Source organism: Tamandua tetradactyla, chromosome 6 (assembly GCF_023851605.1).
Source record: "Tamandua tetradactyla isolate mTamTet1 chromosome 6, mTamTet1.pri, whole genome shotgun sequence".
NCBI lineage: Eukaryota > Metazoa > Chordata > Mammalia > Pilosa > Myrmecophagidae > Tamandua > Tamandua tetradactyla.
The window spans coordinates 1,225,046-1,246,209 of NC_135332.1; the positions used below are offsets into that span (position 1 = coordinate 1,225,046).

Below are 21,164 nucleotides of genomic sequence, written 5' to 3' on the forward strand. Positions count from 1 at the left end.
CCTCTAGCTTAGGTTTTGTTTAATGGATCAGAATTTTTCAGTTCATGTTTTCTTGTTTCTTGCTCTGCCTGTATGATGCCTTTTTTTTTCCCTTAGGAGGGTCTACTTAGGCATCGTAGACCCCAGTTAGATTTTCCCAGACCACTGGCCTCCTCTCAGGAGGAAAGAGTCACCCGCGTTGGTTTTCCCCGAGGGTGAGACCCAGCACATTGAAAGACTTTCCTGTGAAGTCTCTGGACTCTGTTTTTCTTATCCTGCCCAGTATGTGGTGCTTGTCTGCCTGCAGGTCCCACCAGCATAAGGTGATGTGGTACCTCTAACTTCAACAGACTCTCCCTGCTGGGGCGTGGTGGAGACAGAGGAGAGGTGGTGGCCTGGCTTTAATTGCTTCGATTTTCCAGACCCTGGGGTCTGAATTCCTTGAGAGAGGAATTCCACCTGAACTGGGCCCCAACCCTCTCCTGGGGAAGGCACAGCCTCCAGACAAACTCTCAGACAAGCTTAATTCTTCCCATGCCTGGGGCAGTGGAGCCTGAGAAGCCCTGCTGCTGTATCCAAAGAATAGTCAAGCCGTAGAAAAACAGCCACAGAAAAGAAAAGAAAAGTAAATCCTTTTCAGAGTAGGACCCCTGTTCCTCAGGTTTGCCAATCAAGAGCTTAAGTTGGTATGTTGCTCTGTGTATCTCCAGGTCCTGTGTGCCCCCTCCTTTCCCTTTGCCATGGCTTGGGGAACTCACAGTTCTGGGGAGGTTCACAGCCAGTCCAGCTGGTCCAGACTGGGGTACGCTGTGTGTCTGGTCACTGCCGTGGCCCCAGCAGTTGTTCTGTCCTGTTACTAGCTGGTGTGCAGGATGAACTAAATCCCACACCCCACTAAACTGCTGTCTTGGACCCTGCTATTTCATTCTTTCACATTTCCTTGGAAATGTAATTAGCTTTCTTAATTTCCTCTTCAGATTGTTCATTACTAGTTCAAGGAACACAATTATTTTTTATTTGTTTGCTTCCTTTTTTAAATTAGAGAAGTTGTGCATTTACAGAAGAATCATGCATAAAATACAGTTCCCATTTCCCACCTGTTAACTCCTTGCATTAGTGTGGTACGTTTGTTACAATTGTTTTTTGCATGCTGCTCTTCTCCCTGCCACTTTGCTGAATTCATTCATTGGTGCTAATATAACAGTTTTCTTGTGGATTCCTCTGGATGACATATATAAGATTATGTTGTCTGCAGAGAGTTTTGCTTCTTCCCCTCTAGTTTGGATACCTTTTTATTTCTTTTTCTTGCCTAATTGCTCTGGCAAGAACTTCCTGTACAACACTGCCCAGTGGTGGTGAAAGTGGGCGTCCTCGCCTCATCCCTGATCTCGGAGAAGGCTTCCAGTCTCTCACCACTAAGTGTGAAGTTGGCTGTGTTTCTGTTTGTTTCTTTTTCATAACTGGCCTTTACCATGTTGAGAAAGTTCTTTTCCGTTCCTACCTCTCTGAGTGTTTTTATCAAGAAATGGTGATGGATTTTGCTAAGTGACTTTTCTGCATCTACCAGGATAACCAAACGGAGCTCTTCCTGCACACTGTCGATCACGCATTAACTGATCCGTCTTCATTCGCTGAACCACCCCTGCCTTCCTGGGATGAGTCCCACTTCATCATGGTGTGTAATCTTTCTAATATGCCATTGCATGTGTGTGCTAGTGTGTCTTTTAAGGATTTCTGCATCTATATTCACAAGGGAAATTGTTCTGTAATTCTCTTTTCTTGTCTTTACCAGGCTTTGGTATCATAGACTGAATTAGAAACTGTTCCCTCCTCTTGAGATCTTTGGAAGAGCTTGAGAATGAGAGGTATTAATTCTCTTCTAAATGCTTGGAAGAATTAGCCAATGAAGCCATCTGGTCCTGGGCTTTTCTGTGGTGGAAGGTTTTTGTTTAACGAGTTCATCTCTGCATTAGTTCCAGATTATTACTGTTTTCTATATCTCCTTGAGCCACAAAGATGCATTTCTAGGAATTTTTCCATTTCTTCAGATTACTAGTTTGATGGTGTTCAATTTTTTGTTATATTTTCTTATAACCCTTTTTATTTCTGTAAGGTCAGTAGTGATATCACTATTTTCCTTTCTGATTGTAGTTATTTTCTTGCTTCTTTGTCAATCTAGCTAAAGTATTGTCAAATTAAAAAAACAATTTCTTTCAAAGAACCTACCTTTGTTTTATTCTCTCAATTGCTTTTCTACTCTCTATTTCATTTATCTCTGCTCTAATCTTGTTTCCTTTCTTCTGCTGATTTTAGGTTTATTTGGCTCTTCTTTTTCTAGTTCCTCAAAAAGCAAAGTTAGATTATTAACTTGAGCTCTTTCTTCTTTTTTATTTTTTATTTTATTTTATTTTTTGTCTTTGAATACAGACTTTAATAGTAACAACTCCTTAAAGCTTAATTAATTTTAGGTATTACAAGTCTTATGTAGATGTCACTATTAGATCAGTGAGTTGCACTGGGTTCCTCACAGAATATTAGACAAATTCAATGGAAAGGGTAATCAACAATCATTTAACAGTTTTGTTATGCCAACACAAAACATAGCTAATTGATTCACCCCCCCAAATCACTAACACACCATGATCAACATCTTAAATATACTTCAACTAAGCCACTAAAAAAATGTGAGTGTTTCACTACCCCTGAGACCACTAGTTAACTGTGGTTCGTACTTTAAAAAGTGAGCACTCACATATGAAAGCACACTAATCACTGTAAAGTTTCCAGCTTTTTTGTACATCTGATTATCACATTGCAAACTTGCCCAGGAACAAAAATTAGTCACTTAAAATGCAAATTTAAGTACCATTAACAGGCCAACTGGAATTCCTTTAGGTTAAGAGAAATTTTATATATTGTTTATGCATTATAAGACATAGGAAATATATAGGTAGAGCTAAAATCAATTCTAATATTCACTGCAGTCCTACACACGGCACTGGTAATGTCGAATTAACAAATGAAACGGACTAAGGAGGGCAGATGCTTGGATTCTTTTGAAGGTTTCATTGGAGATGATCTCAAGTCCAGTACCATACATTCAAAATACATTGTTTTTCCCGGTACTTTAAAATACTGTTCTTAAACCTGGAGAAGCCTTTATGGCTTATTCCCTTAGAAGTGACATACGAAACGTTACAGAAAAGCATCAAGTCAAAGATTAAGAACCTGACACATCTGCTAGTCATCATTCTAACAATCAGTGGTTTAAGGAAGTCAGCTCAGTTAATACCTAAAGGTTGTCTAAGGCTAAAAGGGTCAATGTGAAAGTCAGGGATCCAAAAGCTCTGTTAAGTATGTACATTTTATTCACGGTTGGTCTTCGAGAAATGATATACCTACTAAAGCTGTTATTTTGAGTATACAAGTCTTAGAACTACTTTGAAAACAAACGCTGCAGAGCATTTCTTACCTTGTTGAGTGGTATGTTACTTCTCACTCACAATTTGAATCCAAAAAAGTTATAACAGCATGACATCTACCCGTAAGAAGTCACCATTATTTCTGTAAGCATTAAGCTTCAGAATGAAAAAATTCACTCACCGGAAAATTGTAAAAGCTGGACTATTTTCCCAATGAGCTTATAACAGTACTAACAAATTCAGAACTTTTTCAGAAGGCATGCATTTCACTTCGCTTAAAGAACTTTAAGTCAATAAATCATGTCCAAACTACATATTACAATGTTTATAAAAATCAAGCTTTAACATTTATTTTATATCTAGCTTTCCACATCTGTGTGCAGACAAGGAATAAGATTGCACATAAATGTAAAGCAGTGCAAAAATGTGGGGCTGGAGAAGTCACAGACGTGTTAGAAACCGAATACAGGACTGTTAATAAAGCAATGGACAAACCAAACTAAGAAAAAAAAAGTAACACCACAGAGTCGGAATTAGAAAATTGAAGAATGATAATGCCTTTCTTACTACAGAAGTTAAATCAGTGGCACAGATAGCACTTGTCAGACAAAAAAATAATCCAATAGCATTGACTTTTTCTTCTTTTTTAATACAGGCATTCATAGCTATAAATTTTCCTCTGAGCATTGTCTTCGCCACATCCTATAAGTTTGGGAAGGGTGTGTCTTTGTTTTCATTTGCCTCTAAGTATTTCCTAATTTCCTTTGTAATTTTTTCTTTGGTGAAAAGCAGTTTTCAAAATGGAGGGCAGGGAGTACAGAGCATTTATCCTGTCTTTCCTAAACAGAAAGGGTAACACATTTTTGATAAGGAAAATTCTTCTTTATAGAAAAACCACAGCTAATAAATGCACACGGAAAGACAGAAATAAAGCATCACCACTTTGTAACGCCCAGTGAAATAGTGAATGGGTCCCGGCCACAGTCACTGGGGGCAGAAAACCGTCGGGGAGAGACAGGCAGGCAACTCGCCGTAATTGATCTGCAGACTTAGTACAAGCCTCATCAAAGTCCCAAGGGGCTTTTTATCGCAAATTGAAAATCTGGTTCTGAAAGTCACATGGAAATTCAAAGCACCCAGAATAGCGAACAGGCTTTGACAAAGAAGAACCAACACAACCAATTTTCAAGACAAAGGAGCTGGAATCAAGAGGGTGGGGCACTGGCACGAACAGAGACAAAGAGGTCAAGGGAACAGGACAGCCTCCCAAAGTAACCCAGGGACAGGGTCAGGGCCGCCCTGGAGAGGAAGGGAAGGCTCTGGGGCGAGCACACATCTTTCTCCACAAAGCGACCTTCAAGCCACAGCTCAGCCCACACAGAAAACTGACTCTAGATGGAGTGTACATCTACGTATTAAATCCAAAGCTATGACGCTTTCAGAACACACACAGGAATTCTCTATGATTTGAGTTGGTTTATTAGCTACCACGTGAAATGCCTGACGCAAGGGAAAAACCATTGATCAGTTGAGCTTCGTCGAAATTTAAAAGCTTCTTCTCTCAAAGACACTTTTAAGAAGATGATGCTATTACGACATTTTCACCCATAAAAAGGGTGTAGGGCCCCCTGCACCTCAGAGGGGGGAAGTCTCAGGTGTGCTGGGGAGGGCAGCCCTGGACGAAGCCCCGAGGGGTGCCAGGCCCCCCCACATCCCTCCCGCACCCCACATGGCCCCCCCACATCCTGCCCGCGGTCCCCCAGCTGCCCTGGGCCCTTCAGAGGCGGTGCCCACCCCAGGACAGGGCCTGTCCTGCCCCTCACTCATGTCCAGCCTGCTCAGGGCTGTGGAGCCCCGGCAGGTCGCAGCAGCCTGGGGTCACCTGCCCACGGGGTCAGCGCGGACACAGCTCGTGTGTCCATTAGTCACACACCCGGCTTTGCCGCCGCCTCCTCTCTAAGTGGTGTTTGTTCTTACGGGGGGAGATGGGGGGAGCCCGGGTTGCCCTTTGTGGCCGGAGGCTCCCAGAACATCTGGCGACAGGCCCTGGGCCAGGGGGAGGAAGAGGCCGGAGGGGGCTGCTTGTGGGGGCACGTGGCCTCTGTACCCACAAAGGGCCACCGCCACCACAAGCGGCCTCACCATGAGGGGAGGGGTGGGGTGGGGGAGGGGGAGGGGAGGGTGGGGTGGGGGAGGGGGAGGGGAGGGAGGGGAGGGTGGGGTGGGGGAGGGGCTCCGCGGGAGCCAGGACTCTTTTATTTTTTTAATTTTAAATAAAACAAGGCCCACCTGGAAAAACAGCCCAGGCGTGACTCTTCAACTGTTAACCAAATATAGTGCAAAACACTGCTGGCCTTCTTTGGTCAATATTTATACGGCCTTGAGCGTCCTCAGAGAGGAAATGTGCAGGGGCCTGGGACCAGGTTTCCAGGAGGCAGGGCTGGTTTCCAGGGGCTGGGTGGGGCTGGGGCTTCAGGTATTATAAACTCCTACTCTGAGCCAGCTTTTATTTATTTTTTTCTGAAATAGATTAGTTTATTTTGGAAGAAGGAACTTTGTATTCCTTGGGGTCAGGTTTATCGAGGTAAAATTCACCTTGCGTAGTGGGTGGCCCAGTGTGACCTGACACAGGCAGATGTCACCAACAGCAGGGTGAATGCAGCCCAGAAGCTTCCCTCGGGACCCCGTTGGGAGCCCCCCACCCCCCCAACTCTGTGACCACTGATCTGACTTCTGCCCCAATGGATTTACCTTTTCCCAAAGGGCATACCATGGCATACGGTATATGGCCTTTGTTGTTTTTTTTACTTTTTTTTTGGTAAAATATAACATCTATACAAAGCAAAGAAAGAAAAAGGAATACTTTTCAAAGTACCCTTCAACAAGTAGTTACAGGACAGACCCCGGAGTCCGTCACGGGCGACCACTCCACCATCTCAGAGTTTCCTTCTCGCTGCTCCAGCACCTGGAGGCTGGAAAGAATGTCAGTCTGGTGATTCGGCTGTCGCACTCGTCTGTGAATCCCATTTTCTCTGTTATACCTCCTCTTGTCTCCTCTGATCCTTCTCCCAATCTACAGGAATCTTTGGGCAATGTCTGTTGTGACTTTTTCATGTTGAGAAGGGATGTCTACTGAAGGAGAGGGGGACAGAACTAATTGATAATCCTGGAGAGGATGGTCACTCTGGGTTTCAGGATTCATCTGACCCAAGAATCCTCTGGGAATATATGTTTCAGGAAGACAAACCTGGAGATGAAACCTCTACAGAGTCTCACTTCAAGCCCTAGGTGTTCTTAAGAGCCAACAGGAGTGATGGTGGTTGGGGTTTGGCTGACATGGGAATCAGCACTAGCTAACTGAGGCTCGCGTGACGGCAGCCTCCAGAGCAGCCTGTCGAGTCCATTCGATCTCTCTTGTCCACTGATGCCTTGTTCTATTGCGCTTCTCTGTCCCCCTTCTGGTCAGGAAGGCCCTGCCCATCCCACAGTGCTGGGGCCAGGCTGGCCCAGGGTGCTGTCAGGGAGACCCTCAGCCCTGAGTGTGTGGCCTCGTGTGGCTTCGTGTGGCTCCTCGGCTCTCCCCATGGGGCGTCCGACGTCTGCCCTCTTTGTGGCCGGACAGCACTCGGTACAGCCTGAGTGGCCCACCTGCTGCTTACCCGCCGGCCTGTGGATGGCCACGGGGTTGTTCGCAGGTTTTTGCGACTGTGAAGGAAGCTGCTGTGTGCACCCACCTACTGATTTTCACGTGAATCTTCAAGTTCTTATTTCTCCTGTGAGCCCCCAGCATGGCCATCTGGCTGGGTGGAAGGTGTGTCGCTAGGAGCAGGAGGGACCGCCAAACTCTCCTCCGAGGCGGCCGTCAGGGGTGGGTTTATTTTGTTTTATGACCCTCCCCACTGGGGCGCCCCTCATCTGGGGGTGAGGGGAGTGAACTCAGGGACCCGGGTGGGCCAGGCCACACAGTTAACCAGGGGTGAGTGGAGCCAAGGCAGCTGCCCAGCAGCGGGCGGACGGATCAACAAAACGGGGTGTCGCCAACAGTGGTGCGTCAGCCACAAAAGTGAGGTGCCCTCACTCGGGGGACACGGTACAGCCGTGTTGAACACAGAATCCCACCCGACCCACAACCCCACTGCTAGGCACGTGCCCCAGAGAACAAAAGCAGGGGCTGGAGCAGATTCTCGCAACCGGACATTCACAGCAGTGCCACGCGCATCGCGAGGAGGACACAGAGCGTCTGTCAGCTGGCGAGCAGATGAACGGTGCAGCCACACAGCGGAACATTATTCGGCCAAAAAAGGAAGGAGGCCCTGAGACACGCGACAAGGACGAACCCTGAGAACATGATGCCGAGTGAAAAAGGCCAGACACAAAAGGACAGGCGTTGCAGGGTCCACGTACGTGAAATTTCTAAGGTACAAATCCAGAGATGGGAGGAGACTCGCGGTTACTGGGGCCGGGGGAGGGCGTGGGGTCATTGCTTCATGGGGGCAGAGTCCCTGTTTCAGGTGACGGAAAGTCTCTGGTAATGGACGGTGGGGGTGGGAGGGGACAGGGGGACTGGGGGGGTGGAAGGAAAGGCTGCACAGGGTGGAGGTGGCGCCATGCCCTCCACCCCGGCTGGGGGACACATCCCATCCGCCACCCCCCCCCATGGGGGGCAGCCAAGGGGAGGTGGGCATATGCCCAACTGTCAGGACCCACGAGGGAGGGGTGGCCAGAGGCTGGCCAGGGCCCAGGGTCTGGGAGGCTCTGGCGGGTCAGAGGAGTGGGGGACTGTAGGACACAGCTTCCCCTGCCTCTCACCTCCCCATGCTTTTCCCCTCACCTGGGTGCACCTGCTTTCACCCAGCGGGCAGGAGCATCGAGCGGGGTGCAGCACAGGCGGCCGCCAGAGCCCCCCCAAAGGCAGCACCCACACCCCCAGTGCTGGAGCAGCACGACGCTGGGCATCTCTCAACTCCTGAGCCCCCCCAAAAGCAGGCAGGACGTGGCCTCCTCACCTGATGGGAGAAGCAGCTTCTCAGAGGTGTCCAGCCCACCTGCCCACCTCCCCGCCCCCTGGAGAGCAGATGCAGGTCTCCCGGGAGCCCCCCCAGCACCCCCACACAGCAGGCTGCCCACACGCTCTCGTCAGGCAGAGACGGCTGTCCGTGCCAATTCCCCACGTGGAGCTGCCCAAGACGAGCCAGGTGTGGGGTGTGACCCCAGGGGCTGGACCCCGCGGCCCCCAGCTCCTGGCCCTCCTGTGTCTGGGAGTCAGGTGGGTGAAGTCCCTGGACGTGGGGCCGGCACCCAGAGGGGCAGCTGGTCTTGGTCTTAAGGCTCATGGCTCTGGGGAGGCTGCCTGGCCCCCATGCCCGGGGCGGGGGGGAAGCCCTCGTCCCCCTAAGAACACGCTGACATAGGTGTCATGGTGGCTGCACTACGGGAAACAGGGCACGGGGACGGGATGGGAGCTGTGGTCACGCCGTGTCAGCCCCGTGCGGCCTTGGCAGGGCCCGGCGGGTTCAGCGGGGCTGGGCAGGAAGGGAGATCGTCTCAGCAGGCGCCCTCGGGGCTCACTGCCACCCAAGGGCCAGCCTGTGGCCACACTGCCAGGAGGGGGGAACTGCTCGGAGGTGGGTGGGGGCACGGCTCGGTCCCGAGGCCCCCCTGACCAGCCAGGTGCCTGCCCGGAGGCGACCCCCCTCTGCAGGGACAAGCAGCCGCGGCATCTTCCTTCTTTTAAAGAACCTCTTTGATTTGGAATGATTCAGATCGACTGAAAAGCCGAACGGACAGAGCGTGCTCCCGAGCCCCGGGCTGGCCCCACAGCCACGACCCGACGGCCATGACAAGCGGCCGTGATGTCCTGTCCGAGCCCTGGGCTTAAGGGACAAGGGGCGCTCTGCTCCGGCCCAAGGACGCCATCTGCTCGGCTGCCTGGACGGCGGGAGGTGGGAGCTGGCTGTGCACCCGCTGCTCCCTGTCCCGGGGCTGGGGGGCTGGGGGTGAGGGGGGCAGAGCAGGAGGGACACAGCGGTGGGGGAGCAGAGCTGGGTGGGGAGCAGAGCAGGGGGCAGAGAGGTGGGGGAGCAGAGCTGGAGGGGGGCAGAGCAGGAGGGACACAGCGGTGGGGGAGCAGAGCTGGGGGACAGAGCGGTGGGGGAGCAGAGCTGGGTGGGGAGCAGAGCAGGGGGGACAGTGCGGTGGGGGAGCAGAGCTGGAGGGGGGCAGAGCAGAGGGGACAGAGTGGTGGGGGAGCAGAGCTGGAGGGGGGCAGAGCAGGGGGGACAGTGCGGTGGGGGAGCAGAGCAGGGGGGGCAGAGCGGTGGGGAGAAGTGCAGGGGGGACAGAGCGGTGGGGGAGCAGAGCTGGAGGGGGGCAGAGCAGGGGGGGCAGAGCGGTGGGGAGCAGAGCTGGAGGGGGGCAGAGCAGGGGGGACAGAGCGGTGGGGGAGCAGAGCAGGGGGACAGAGCGGTGGGGGAGCAGAGCTGGGTGGGGAGCAGAGCAGGGGGACAGAGAGGTGGGGGAGCAGAGCTGGGTGGGGAGCAGAGCAGGGGGATAGAGAGGTGGGGGAGCAGAGCTGGAGGGGGGCAGAGCAGAGGGGACAGAGCGGTGGGGGAGCTGGAGGCGCCCGCAGGACCATCAAGAGGCCCCAAGGAAACCCGAGCTCCTTCGCAGCAGCATGTGAGTGTCCCTGAGCACGGGCACTTTCTCTTCTCCTGGGCACAGCCGGGTTCAAAATAGGGCGTTCTGTGCCCGGTGCCCCCCCACTGGGCGCCCGCCGACCCCCGGGGACTGGGAAGCTTCTGGGGTGCTGTCACTGCAGTGGGGGTCACAGAGCAGCGTGCTCCCCTGGACGGCGGGCGCTGCAGCTCAGCTCCTCCAGGGACAGCCCTGGCTTTCCGGGGTGGTGGAGACCCAGGGCTCAACCCCAGCCTCGCCCGGACTTGGCCAGGTCAGGGGTCACATGTGCCCGCTGCGCCCCGGGACAGCCGGGCTGGGAACCACGGCCTCGTCGTCTCGCGTCTCCCATCTGGCCACCCCAGGCCCGGGTCAGCATCTGCCCAAACGAGGGCGGCCTAGACCACAGGAAAGGGCTGTGGCCACTCAGTGACCAGTGGGCAAAGGGGCCAAGAGGTGGTGGGAGGCCGCATGGCGGAGACCTGCGCCTGGGCTGCTCCTTGGTGACCGGTGCCTGCCCCGGGCTGGTGCCACCCGGAAGCTCCTCACAGCCTCCAGGCTGCGGGATGGGCCAGGGAGAGGAGTGGGGAGGGGGCTTCAGCCTTGCAGGTGGGGAGCGGCCACAGGTCCCGGGGGCAGCGGGCCCAAGGAAAGGGTTCAAGGGCGTTGTCAGCATTTCCACCTTGCACGTGGCCCACGTTAACTGTTTAAATGTGACTGTCATCACCACAGGGGTGTGAGCGCGACCCCCGGCGCCGTCCCCAGGGGTGGGGGCAGGTGGCCACGGTGAGGAGGGGTCCGCAGGCCTGCGGGCTCCGGGGTAGGCACGGGGGCAGCACCGTGCGCGTTTCAGGAGGAGCAGGTGGGGCGCGGACGGCCGCTCCTCCTGACGGGGCCCTCGGCTAGGCCCTTGCCCTTCCTCACAGCGTGTCCATCTCGGGGCAGGGGTGGTGACCCCGACGGCCACCTCGCCTCTGCCCTCTCGAATGTCCTTGCATCTCTGCCCAGTGGTGAGAAGCAGAGGGGACACCGGGCGGAGCAGGAAGCTGGCCATGGTCGCCGCGGGCCGGCCCCCTGCTGCCGTGGAAACGCACTGGCACCCTCGGGGGCGCGGGCCGGCGGCTGAGGTCCTTTCTCAAGAAAACAACCCCACAGCTGCCGTCTGACGCGAGGTCTAAAATTAGGCCGCTGGCTCCTTCACCGGACCCCCCAGGCGCCCAGCCGGGCCGGGTGGGGGCACGCAGAGGGCCAGGGCAGGGGCTGCGGCTGCAGCGGGGAACAGGCTCTTCTGAACGCACTGCCCACTGTGCCTGGGGTGCCCCCAACCCGGCTCCCCCCAGGCCAGGGGCCTCGGCCGGGGCACCTCCCGCTCCACACCACTCTGCTCCTGGGGAGGGGCTGGGGTCAGTTATCTGGAGACAGTAGCACGGCGCGAGGCTGGGGGGGTCCCAGACCCCCATGCCCCACTCCCAGAGCCCCACCCCAGCCCCCACCCCCCCATCTCCACCGTCTCTTTAGGGAAACAAGCCCGGCGGCTTCGCATCCAGGTGAGAGAGCACCTGGCAGGCTGAGGGATTAGCAAGGCTTCGATGTCCCCACACACTCTGTCCTCTGCCGCAACTCCTTGGGAACACAGCCAGGGAGGGGTTAATGCCACTCATGCTCCTTCCAGCCACAACAGTGCCCGGGGTGGAGGGACCCTCCGGTGCCTTCCTGGCCTGCAGGCAGCCTGTGGGGGTGCTGGGAGGGCGGCCACCACCTGCCTCCTGGGGGGCGAGGACAGAAGGACAGCACAGGTGCCCACGCGCTGCACCCTGGAAAAGCTGCCCCCACCCCCGGCCAGGTGTAGCCCAGGCTTCCAGAAGAGTCCAGGGCGCAGGCTCCGCTCGCTATGGGTTACCCCGAATTCTGCACCCTGTTAGGCCCACGAGGTCCCCCGTGTTCTCATTCCCTCCTCAGGGGCCCAGGACGCCTGCAGGGTCCTCAACCGAGCGAGACCCCTCAGCCGGGAGGCTAGCGGGCTCCCCCAGTGCTGTTCCTCCACTTGGAAAACCTAGAAACGACTTCTGTGCACAAATCTCCTTGTTCCCTTCTCTTCCTTTTCCTCGCTGGAACAGCAACGCGGGAACGGCTCTCCCTGCCTCTGTGGTGGGGGGGGGGGGGTGCACCACGGGGCACCGAGCCTCCCGTCTAGGCCATGGGGCGCCTCTCCCCTGCAGGGCCGGGGGCTTCTTGGGTGGGGACACGGGAGCCAGCCTGGGGGCCAGGCCTTGGCGATGGCGAGCCAAGCACCGCCCTCTCCAGCTTCAGCCTGGAGCATGGCCTACAGTGAGTAGACGCCAGGCTGCGGGCGGGGGCCAAATGCACCATCTTGGTGCTCGATTTCGTTACCACCACCAGCACAATTCTAAGAACCTCAGCACAAAGGTTGACGGGGACAGACGCTTCGGAGGGGCAGGGACACGTTTGTTTGCTTAGTCCCCACCACACGCACCCCGCTCGGTCTCCGGGGCATGCAGCCCACCTCGCCAAGCCCTCACAGCACCTCCCGGGGCAGCGCACCTGTGACACCTGGTTCTCAGCGGGGAAACCGAGTCACTCTGCTGGTCATTGGTGGGGTGGGCAGTAAACAGGGAGAAGGGTGGGCACCAACAGGGAGGGAGGGTCACGTCACGCAGGCTGTGTGTGGGGTACAGAGGAAGCCGAGTTTCCCATCGCACCCCTGGGCCCCGAGGATGGGCTCCTGCTCGGCCCGCCCAGCCCAGTCCCACGAGGCACGGCCCGGGGTGGCTGTGCGTCCACCTCTAATGAGTGAAGAGGAGCTTTCTAGAACCAGCATCTTCCAGGCTTGCATCACAAAGCCGGGGGTGGGGTGCTGGTCCAGGGTTCTAGCTCTGAACCCCCTCCCTCTGGCCCCCCACTCCATGGACTGGGGCTCGGGTCTCGGAGTAGACAGTATGTCCCCAACAGTGCCAAGGGCACCCCTAGGGTGGGGGCTCCAGGCAGCCCCAGGCACCGCGAGGTGGGGAGGGAAGGCGGGTGGTGGGGGCAGCGGCCCCAGGCCACCGTCTGCAAGGCTGTGACGACTGCGCCCATCTCACAGACGGGAAAACCCAGGCTGCAGAGACCTTGCCACCCTCCGCCCCCAGCAATCAGTGCACGCGGGGCCGGCGGGCCCAGGACGGGGCAGAGGATGGTCTCCGGCCACAGGCTGAGGAGGTGCATCCACCCGCCCCCCACCTGGGCCTCCACAGCACGTGGCATCCCTGCCCCGCCGGCCACGTGCACAGCTCCAGGAAGCCCCACGTGCAGTCAAAATATTGATATTGGCGGCGCAGCTGCCAGGAAGCGGGTCCGCGGGAGGCGTGCGGGCCTGGCCGGACTGGCAACAGAGGACATGGGGTGGGGCCGCAGGGGCTGGGGGACGCAGCTCGCCGTTCTCGCCCCGCCTGGCCAGCCTCACAGAGGTCGTGTCCAGCTTCTCGTCGACACACCCGTACGTCCTGCACGCCTTCCTGGTGGGGAGGGGAGGGGGGCCGTGACGGTCGGGTGGGTCCCAGCAGCCGGGCCGGCCCCACGCCCACTGCTGTGTGACCTGGGCAAGGCGGGCAACCTCTCTGGGCCTCAGTGGCTGTGCTGTGCACTCCAGGGCTGCACCTGGGGAGCTCCGAGGGGCCTTCAGCTTGGCCCGCATGCTGTCACAGGGACACTGAGGACGTGCAGTAGCATAGGAGTGCGGTGACAACTGTAGAAAGGTGATAATACATGACAATTATCTCCACAATCACAGCCACTCTCATTCCTGGGCCCTCGCTCCTGGGGTTCAGTCCCTCGAGCCCCCTACAGCAGGTAGGACAGCTCTACCTGCGAGCAGGCGGCTGCCCCGCGCCCCCATCACGCAACTCCGCAGGCCCTCTGCCCCGTCACTCCGATGGCTGGTGGTCGCGGCCGAGCCTCCCTCCAATTCAGCCAGGACAGGGTCCACTCAGCAGAGCCTGGCAGCCCCACACAGCCCCTGGCGCTGCCCGCTTTCTTGCGGAAGCACGTCTCCCCACTTCTCCCTGGGCCACGAGGAGGGCGCCTCGAGTGGCACCAGCGGGCACGGGGGCCAAGACGCTGCTGTGGACACTCCCGGGACCGACCGGCACATTGCCCAGCCCCAGAGACAGGCCCAGGAATGTGCGGGGGCCATCTGAAGTCCCCAGGGCTGGCAGTCAGCAGGTGAGTGAGGCCAGGCGGGAGGGCAGGGCGGGGGCCACAGGCCATGTGAGGGTCACAGGACCCAGCTCTGGTGGTTGGGAGGCAGGGGTCACCCTCAATTCCATCGCCATAGAGAAGAGACCGTCCAGCGGGGCCTGCTCCCCACTAGGATGGACGGATGGACAGATGATAGCTAAACACGTAAGTGACTCAGGCAGGCAGGTAGATAACTAGATGATTGATAGACAAAAAGACAGACAGACAGATGGAAAGAAAGACACGGGTGTGGTCAGATGGCTACGCAGGTGCGTCTGGGTATCTGGGTGGGGAACACGCTGGAGTTCTTTGTATGGGTTTTGTGTTATTTTTGCAGCTGGCCTGTAAGTTGAAAGGTTTTTTTTTTTTTTTAATTTTTAATATGAAAAAAGAATAAAAGATAAATTTTTGAAAAATGTAAATGAAATCAATTTCTTAAAATTCACAAAGAAAATCTGCAGTGGCCCGTGTAGGAGTCCACTGGTCCTCACGGCAACCTCCGCCCGGGGACAGCGGGAGCGACGCTCGTCGCGGGCAGGGCATGAGCCCGAAGCCACAGCAGAAAACCTCCAGACTGCGCCGGTCTAAACGCCGGGTCCATGCTGGGAGCACCACCGCTCGCCTTTCGGGAGGACAAAATGAGTTCAGGGAATCCAGCCCCGCACATCTGAGGCCCCAGGCCCTGGCCCCCCGAGCCCCCTACCCACTCGCCAGCCTTCCCGGGGAGGCACCGGTCCTGGGAGAGGGGTTTCCTGCGCCCCACCATGTGCCCGGGGCTTGGGGACGGTCCTGGGGAGGTCCCGGCACTCCGAAGGGTGAAGCACTCCCGCCACACGTCCCGCCGCCCTGCCAGGGTCCCCAGGCCCGGGGATCACACACACTCCACCCGGGTCCAGGAAGGAGCCGTTCGATGGAGGCCATCTGGGGAGGGTCCTGCCAGCACAGACCCTGGTGGGCGGGGCAGCAGGTGGGAGCTCGGGGCAGCCGGGAGGACACGTGCTTCGTGCCACCCAGAGCCGGTGGCCGAGCCTTGGGGAGCAGGGAGGGGGCCTGGCCGCTGACCGCTGACCTTGGCTCGACATTTAGCCACCTAGGGCTACGCCCAGGCTTCCTGCAGGGATGGGAAAGTGGGGCGTGCTGGGGGACAGGTGGTCCTGAGAGCGACCTCCCCTCCCCACGGGAATGGATGCACAGCCCTGACCCGGCAGCCCTCCGCCTCCTCCCAGAACATCTCGCTTGCCTGGACAGGGAATCCAGCAATTGTAGAATCAGGAAGGATCTTAGTTCAGCTCAGTTCCTTCCAATTTCTCTTTTTTTTCTTTTTCTTTTTTTTCAAGATCACAGACCTATAATCCAAGTCCGCAGAGCCGGTGAGGATGAACGAGGCAAGAGACGCACAGCAGGGCTTCCCGGAGTGTCTGCGCGGCTCTCTGTGACCGTCGCGGTCCAGTCCCCTCCCCAGGAGCGTGGGAGCTGCCCAGGTGTGTGTGCAAACGGAAGACCTGCCCGGAGTCCTTGGAAAGGGGCTCGGGAAGCCTCGGTAGCTGACAGACCCTTTGGCTGAGGGCATCTCCTTCCCTACTCAAATCCTACGAAAAACCCAGCTCACAGCCGTCGGACATGCTCACAGGAGCTCTGTAGGTGACACCATCGGCAGCCACACCGCAGAGGCCCGAAATGCACTGCCTCCAGGGGCTGGGGGACAGGGACGGAACGAGGGGGGGGGACAGGGGCGGGATGGGGGCAGGGGTGGGGATGGGGAGCAGGAGTGGGGCTGGGGGGCAGGGGCGGGACGGGAGCAGGAGTGGGGCTGGGGGCAGGGGAGGGACGGGAGGACAGGGGCGGGATGGGGGCAGGGGTGGGGACGGGGGCAGGGGCGGGACGGGGGGCAGGAGTGGGGCTGGGGGCAGGGGCGGGACAGGGGGATGGAGACGGGACAGGGGCAGGAATGGGGCTGGGGGCAGGGGCGGGACAGGGGCAGGGGTGGGGATGGGGGCAGGGGCGGGACAGGGGGACAGAGGTGGGGCAGGGGCAGGGGAGGGACGGGGGTAGGAGTAGGACTAGGGGCAGGGGTGGGACGGGGGCAGGGCAGGATGGGGGTACAGGGCAGGGGCAGGGGCAGTGCCTCAGGGGCAGCCAATGAGCCGCAGCTCCGCATCCCAGCGTCCATGCCCAGGACCCTGCAGAGACTGGCGATGACAGCTGGCATCGTGGGCCCTCGATGGTAGCTGAGAGCAGGCTGCCTCCAGTGCCCCAATCTCCAACTCCTTCTGGGCTGGCCCCTCACTCCTGGAATATGGACGGGTCACCAGCTACCGAAATCCTCTCCACGGGGCCCCCTCAGCCATGGCAATGTCTCGGGGCCTGGGTTTCAGGGACCGGGTGCAAGCACGTGGCCTATATATAGCTCAAAGCAGCTGCAGAGACGACGGCACGGACACTGGAATCTTCCAGAAGCTCCTACGGCCCCATGGCCCCCCCAGCGGCTTCGCCCTCAAGCCAAATGTGGCACTGGGCACCCTGTGCTTGCCAAATCTCCTTCGCACCCACCCCTGCCGGAAAGCCTGGTACACACAAGATGTAAAACGGGGCAGAGTTCCCCATCCCAGACAGATGATGAGGCAACCAGACACCCGGGGAGCTGAAGCAATGCGTCCCGGGTCACAGAGCAGGAGGCCAGCAGTGAGAGGAGGCCAGAGGCCATGTCAGGGCTGGGCAAAGCCAGCGACGGCGTGCAGCGCCCAGGTCCCCGACCACTCTCCAGGGGCCGCGCACAGCTGCAGCCTCAGAGCCCTACACCTGACAGGAGGCTCGGGAAACGCGGACCCCGTGTTCCTCTCGGGTGCACCCCAGGCCTTGGGGCTCCCTGTCCGTGCAGGAAGGACACCTTCCCTCCATCCATCCCTCCCAGGCCTGGTCCCCGTGGCCCAAAGGTGCCACAGACTCTGTCCACAGCTGCCAGAGGATGCAGGCACAACCCACCTGCAGTCCACGGTTAACGGGGCCGGTTCAGAGACACAGCAGGAGTCGGGAGCCCAAGCAAGGGGACGGAGCCCATCTGCCAGGGGACTCAGGAGGAGTGTTTAAGGTGAACAAGGTTCTTTTCTTTTCATAAAGAAAAACAGGAGTCAGCCAGGGCAGGCGGTCATGGGAGAAGCCGCTGTACCAGGAGGGAACAGAGCGTGCAAAGGTACAGAGGCATGGGAGGACCATGCCCGCAAGGGGCAGTGGACCAGATGGCCACAGCTTGGGGGGACACAGTGAAGTCACAGAGGTGGTGAGGGGTTGGGGGGGTGCTCCCAGGCCACGAATGACCCGTCTGCTGCCAAGCTGCAGGCCTGGGCTGGCATCACACCTACAGTGGCACCTGAGAGCCACGCCACGCCCCGGGCTGGCATCACACCTGTAACGGCACCTGAGAGCCGCGCCACGCCCCGGGCTGGCATCACACCTGCAGTGGCACCTGAGAGCCGCGCCACGCCCCGGGCTGGCATCACACCTGCAGTGGCACCTGAGAGCCGCGCCACGCCCCGGGCTGGCATCACACCTGTAACGGCACCTGAGAGCCGCGCCACGCCCCGGGCTGGCATCACACCTGTAACGGCACCTGAGAGCCGCGCCACGCCCCGGGCTGGCATCACACCTGCAGTGGCACCTGAGAGCCGCGCCACGCCCCAGGCTGGCATCACACCTGCAGTGGCACCTGAGAGCCGCGCCACACTGACAAGGCCACAGCCAACACGGGAGGCATCTCAGACCCCCACCCGCCCAGCAGGGACCCCCAGGAACCCACCATGGGGACGGGAACCCACCCAAGGGGGTGCTGCCTGGACCTCGGGCCGGGGGGAGTTTTCTCCACTCCCCTCCCCACCCCCACCCCTAACTGTGTAACACCACAGTCCCGGCAAAGACCAAGCGCTGGCCCAGTTTGGATGCCTCTCCCTCACTTCACCACCACGGCCTGTGTTCAGAGATGGGGGACTGCGGGGGCTCGGCGGGGCCCCCCACTCAGAAAAGAACACACCACTCACAGGCCACGGGGCGCTTTTGCCCTCAGAGGGCGAGGGAGAGGGGCATGGAGCTACTGCCACTCTCGCACCAAGAATCCCACCTGTGTGCCCCTCGGGCAGGGCGGGGGAGCTGGGGGGCCCCAGTGTCCACGGGGACAGGTGGTGGCCAGCCGGAGTCCCGTGCTGCCTGAGCGCCGTCCCAGCCAGGCTCAGCCTCCTCTGTGGGCCCCCATGACACCACAAGCCCAGCTCCCGAAGCCGCCAGCCGTGCCCAGGCCCAGGAAGAGGCTGCCTGGTCCCAAAACCTGGCTCAGACCCAAGCGGGGACGCGGCCATGGCCTGTGTGCTGATTGCCCAGCCCAGTTCCAGCTCCCCGCCTGCTGGGTGCCCCACCATGCCCTGGGCCCGTGCCCACCACAACACTCTGCTGCCCACTGGGCTGACCCCTCGGGCCCTCTCTGGGCGTCTGCTGCCCGCAAACCTCCCACCTGCATCATACTCCTTGGAGACAGCTACGCAGTCAATCAAAGCCTGATTTTAAATCATCCCCTGAGCTCAGCCTCCTCCTCCAGCGCCAGCTGGGAGGGCAGCTGCCTCTCCCCCACCAGCCTGGCCACAGGGCCGGGCCTGGGGACGCCAGGAGAGAGGCCCCAATGTCATGAGTGAAGAATGTCCCCATCGCGAGGGCCAGGCGGGGCAGAGGCAGATGTCTGCAGAGTGAACGAGTGGATGAATGAATGAACGAGCGTGCGAGCCTCTTCAAGGCCCAGTGCCCATGGGGAGGACAGCAGCACTTGCTCAGGTGTGCTGTGACAACACTGAAATCCCACGCGGGACGTGGACGCAGGCACTGCGCACGGCGCCCCAGACACCAGCTGCCATCACCACTCAGCAGATGCCAGGCAGCCTCTCGGCACCTTTGGGGAGGCCAGAGGAGGTCCCGTCCATGCCGGCCACACAGGCCCAGGGGAGGTTCTGTCCACGCAGGCCACACAGGCCCGGGGGAGGTCCCGTCCACGCCGGCCCCGCAGGCCCGGAGGAGGTCCCGTCCATGCTGGCCCCGTAGGCCCGGGGGAGATCCCGTCCACGCCGGCCACACAGGCCCGGGGGAGGTCCTGTCCATGCCGGCCACGCAGGCCTGGGGGAGGTCCCGTCCACGCCGACCACACAGGCCCGGGGGAGGTCCCGTCCACGCCGGCCCCGCAGGCCCGGGGGAGGTCCCGTCCACGCCGGCCACGCAGGCCCGGGAGAGGTCCCGTCCACGCCGGCCACGCAGGCCCGGGGGAGGTCCCGTCCACGCCGGCCCCGCAGGCCCAGGGGAGGTTCTGTCCACACCGGCCACACAGGCCCGGGGGAGGTCCCGTCCACGCCGGCCACACAGGCCCGGGGGAGGTCCCGTCCACGCCGGCCACGCAGGCCCAGGGGAGGTTCTGTCCACTCCGGCCACGCAGGCCCGGGGGAGGTCCCGTCCACGCCGGCCACACAGGCCCGGGGGAGGTCCTGTCCACGTCGGCCACGCAGGCCTGGAGCCTGCAGGGGAGCGCGGTGCTTGGCCTCCACCAGCTCTTCTGCCTGGACAGCGGCCCCCCGGGAGCAGCAGCCCAGAACCCGCGACAGGGCTCTGGAATGTTCCTCATTACGGAATGACTCTGAAGTGCCCGCTGTCCCGCCCACACATGACCAAACTGTCCCAGCAGATACTTCTTTTTTTGAAAAAAATAAAGCAAATGCAAAGCTCCTGCCCCACACAGCTGCTGCACACAGAGCTGCCCCCCTGGGAACCCTCCCAGGGCTGCTCTGGAAATGCGTGCGGCCGCAGTGAAGGGACTGCCCGGAACCCCGCAGAGGGCCCACGAGCAGAGGGGGCCTGGTGGGGGTCCGCAAGCAGGACGCAGCCAGGGGGCTCGGGCAGGACCCGGCCGGGGCCAGTGGGAGGGCAGCCGCCACGCACCACCCGCTGCCCCCTCGGCAGCCCTGGGACACCCAGCTCTGTTCTTGTCCTCAACACCCCACGCGGCTTCCGGGGCACTGACCACCCACCTGGCGGCTTCAAGCCACAGAAGTGGTCACCACTTCTCGGTCTGGAGACCGAGGGCAGTGCGGGGGCCGGGGGAGGAGGCGGCCAGCGCCAGTGGCCCCAGACATCCTTGGCCAGTAGCTGCATGCTCCCACGCCTGTCTCGGGGGCCACCTCACTGCCTCCCCTCTGGCCTCAAACATCGCCCCTCCCTATAAGGACCTGGGTGGGATTTGGGGTCCCCCAGAAACCAGGGCCATCTCCATCTCAGGCTCACATTAGAGGCCCAGGGTCACGATGTGGGTGTCGCCGTGGGGGGCCATTTTGCAGCCCACCACCCTTTGGAGCCATTGTTGAGACATTCCTGAAGGCGAAAAGGGAGAGGAAGATGCAAAAGCGGGCGCTGGCCCAGGGACCTGGGGAGGAGGCCGGCCAGCTCGATGCAGAGGGACGGGCCCGGGAGGCGAGGGTCCGTGGGGGCTGACGCCGAACACCCCAAAACCAAGCTGGCCTGAGCCTAACCCGGCGTCTGGACAGAGCCTGGCCCGGGCCCCCCTCCAGGGCTCCTGGCAGCAGCTCAGAGCTTCTGCCCCCTGGGCCAACACGTTCCGGACAGGAGGGACAGCGTGTCCACAGTGCAGGCAGCTCCCCCACCAGGACTCCCCCCCGGGCCGGGGTCCCATCGGCAGCTGTCCAGAACATGCCGGGGGCCTCTGCGTCGAGGACCGACAAGCGCAGCATAGTGATGGCAACGCGGGGGCGCAGCCCCGGGACCCCCAACCCGGGTCCTCATGTGGGGGGCAGCCCCAGGGGAGCGCAACCCGCCCCC

The 21,164-nt window shown here is 59.3% G+C and overlaps 1 protein-coding gene across 3 annotated transcripts in view; it reads right to left on the reverse strand.

Moving 5' to 3' along the window:
• Positions 1-21,164, reverse strand: part of PEMT (phosphatidylethanolamine N-methyltransferase) — a 58,050-nt gene that overhangs the window by 23,542 nt on the left and 13,344 nt on the right. The window lies entirely within an intron of this gene.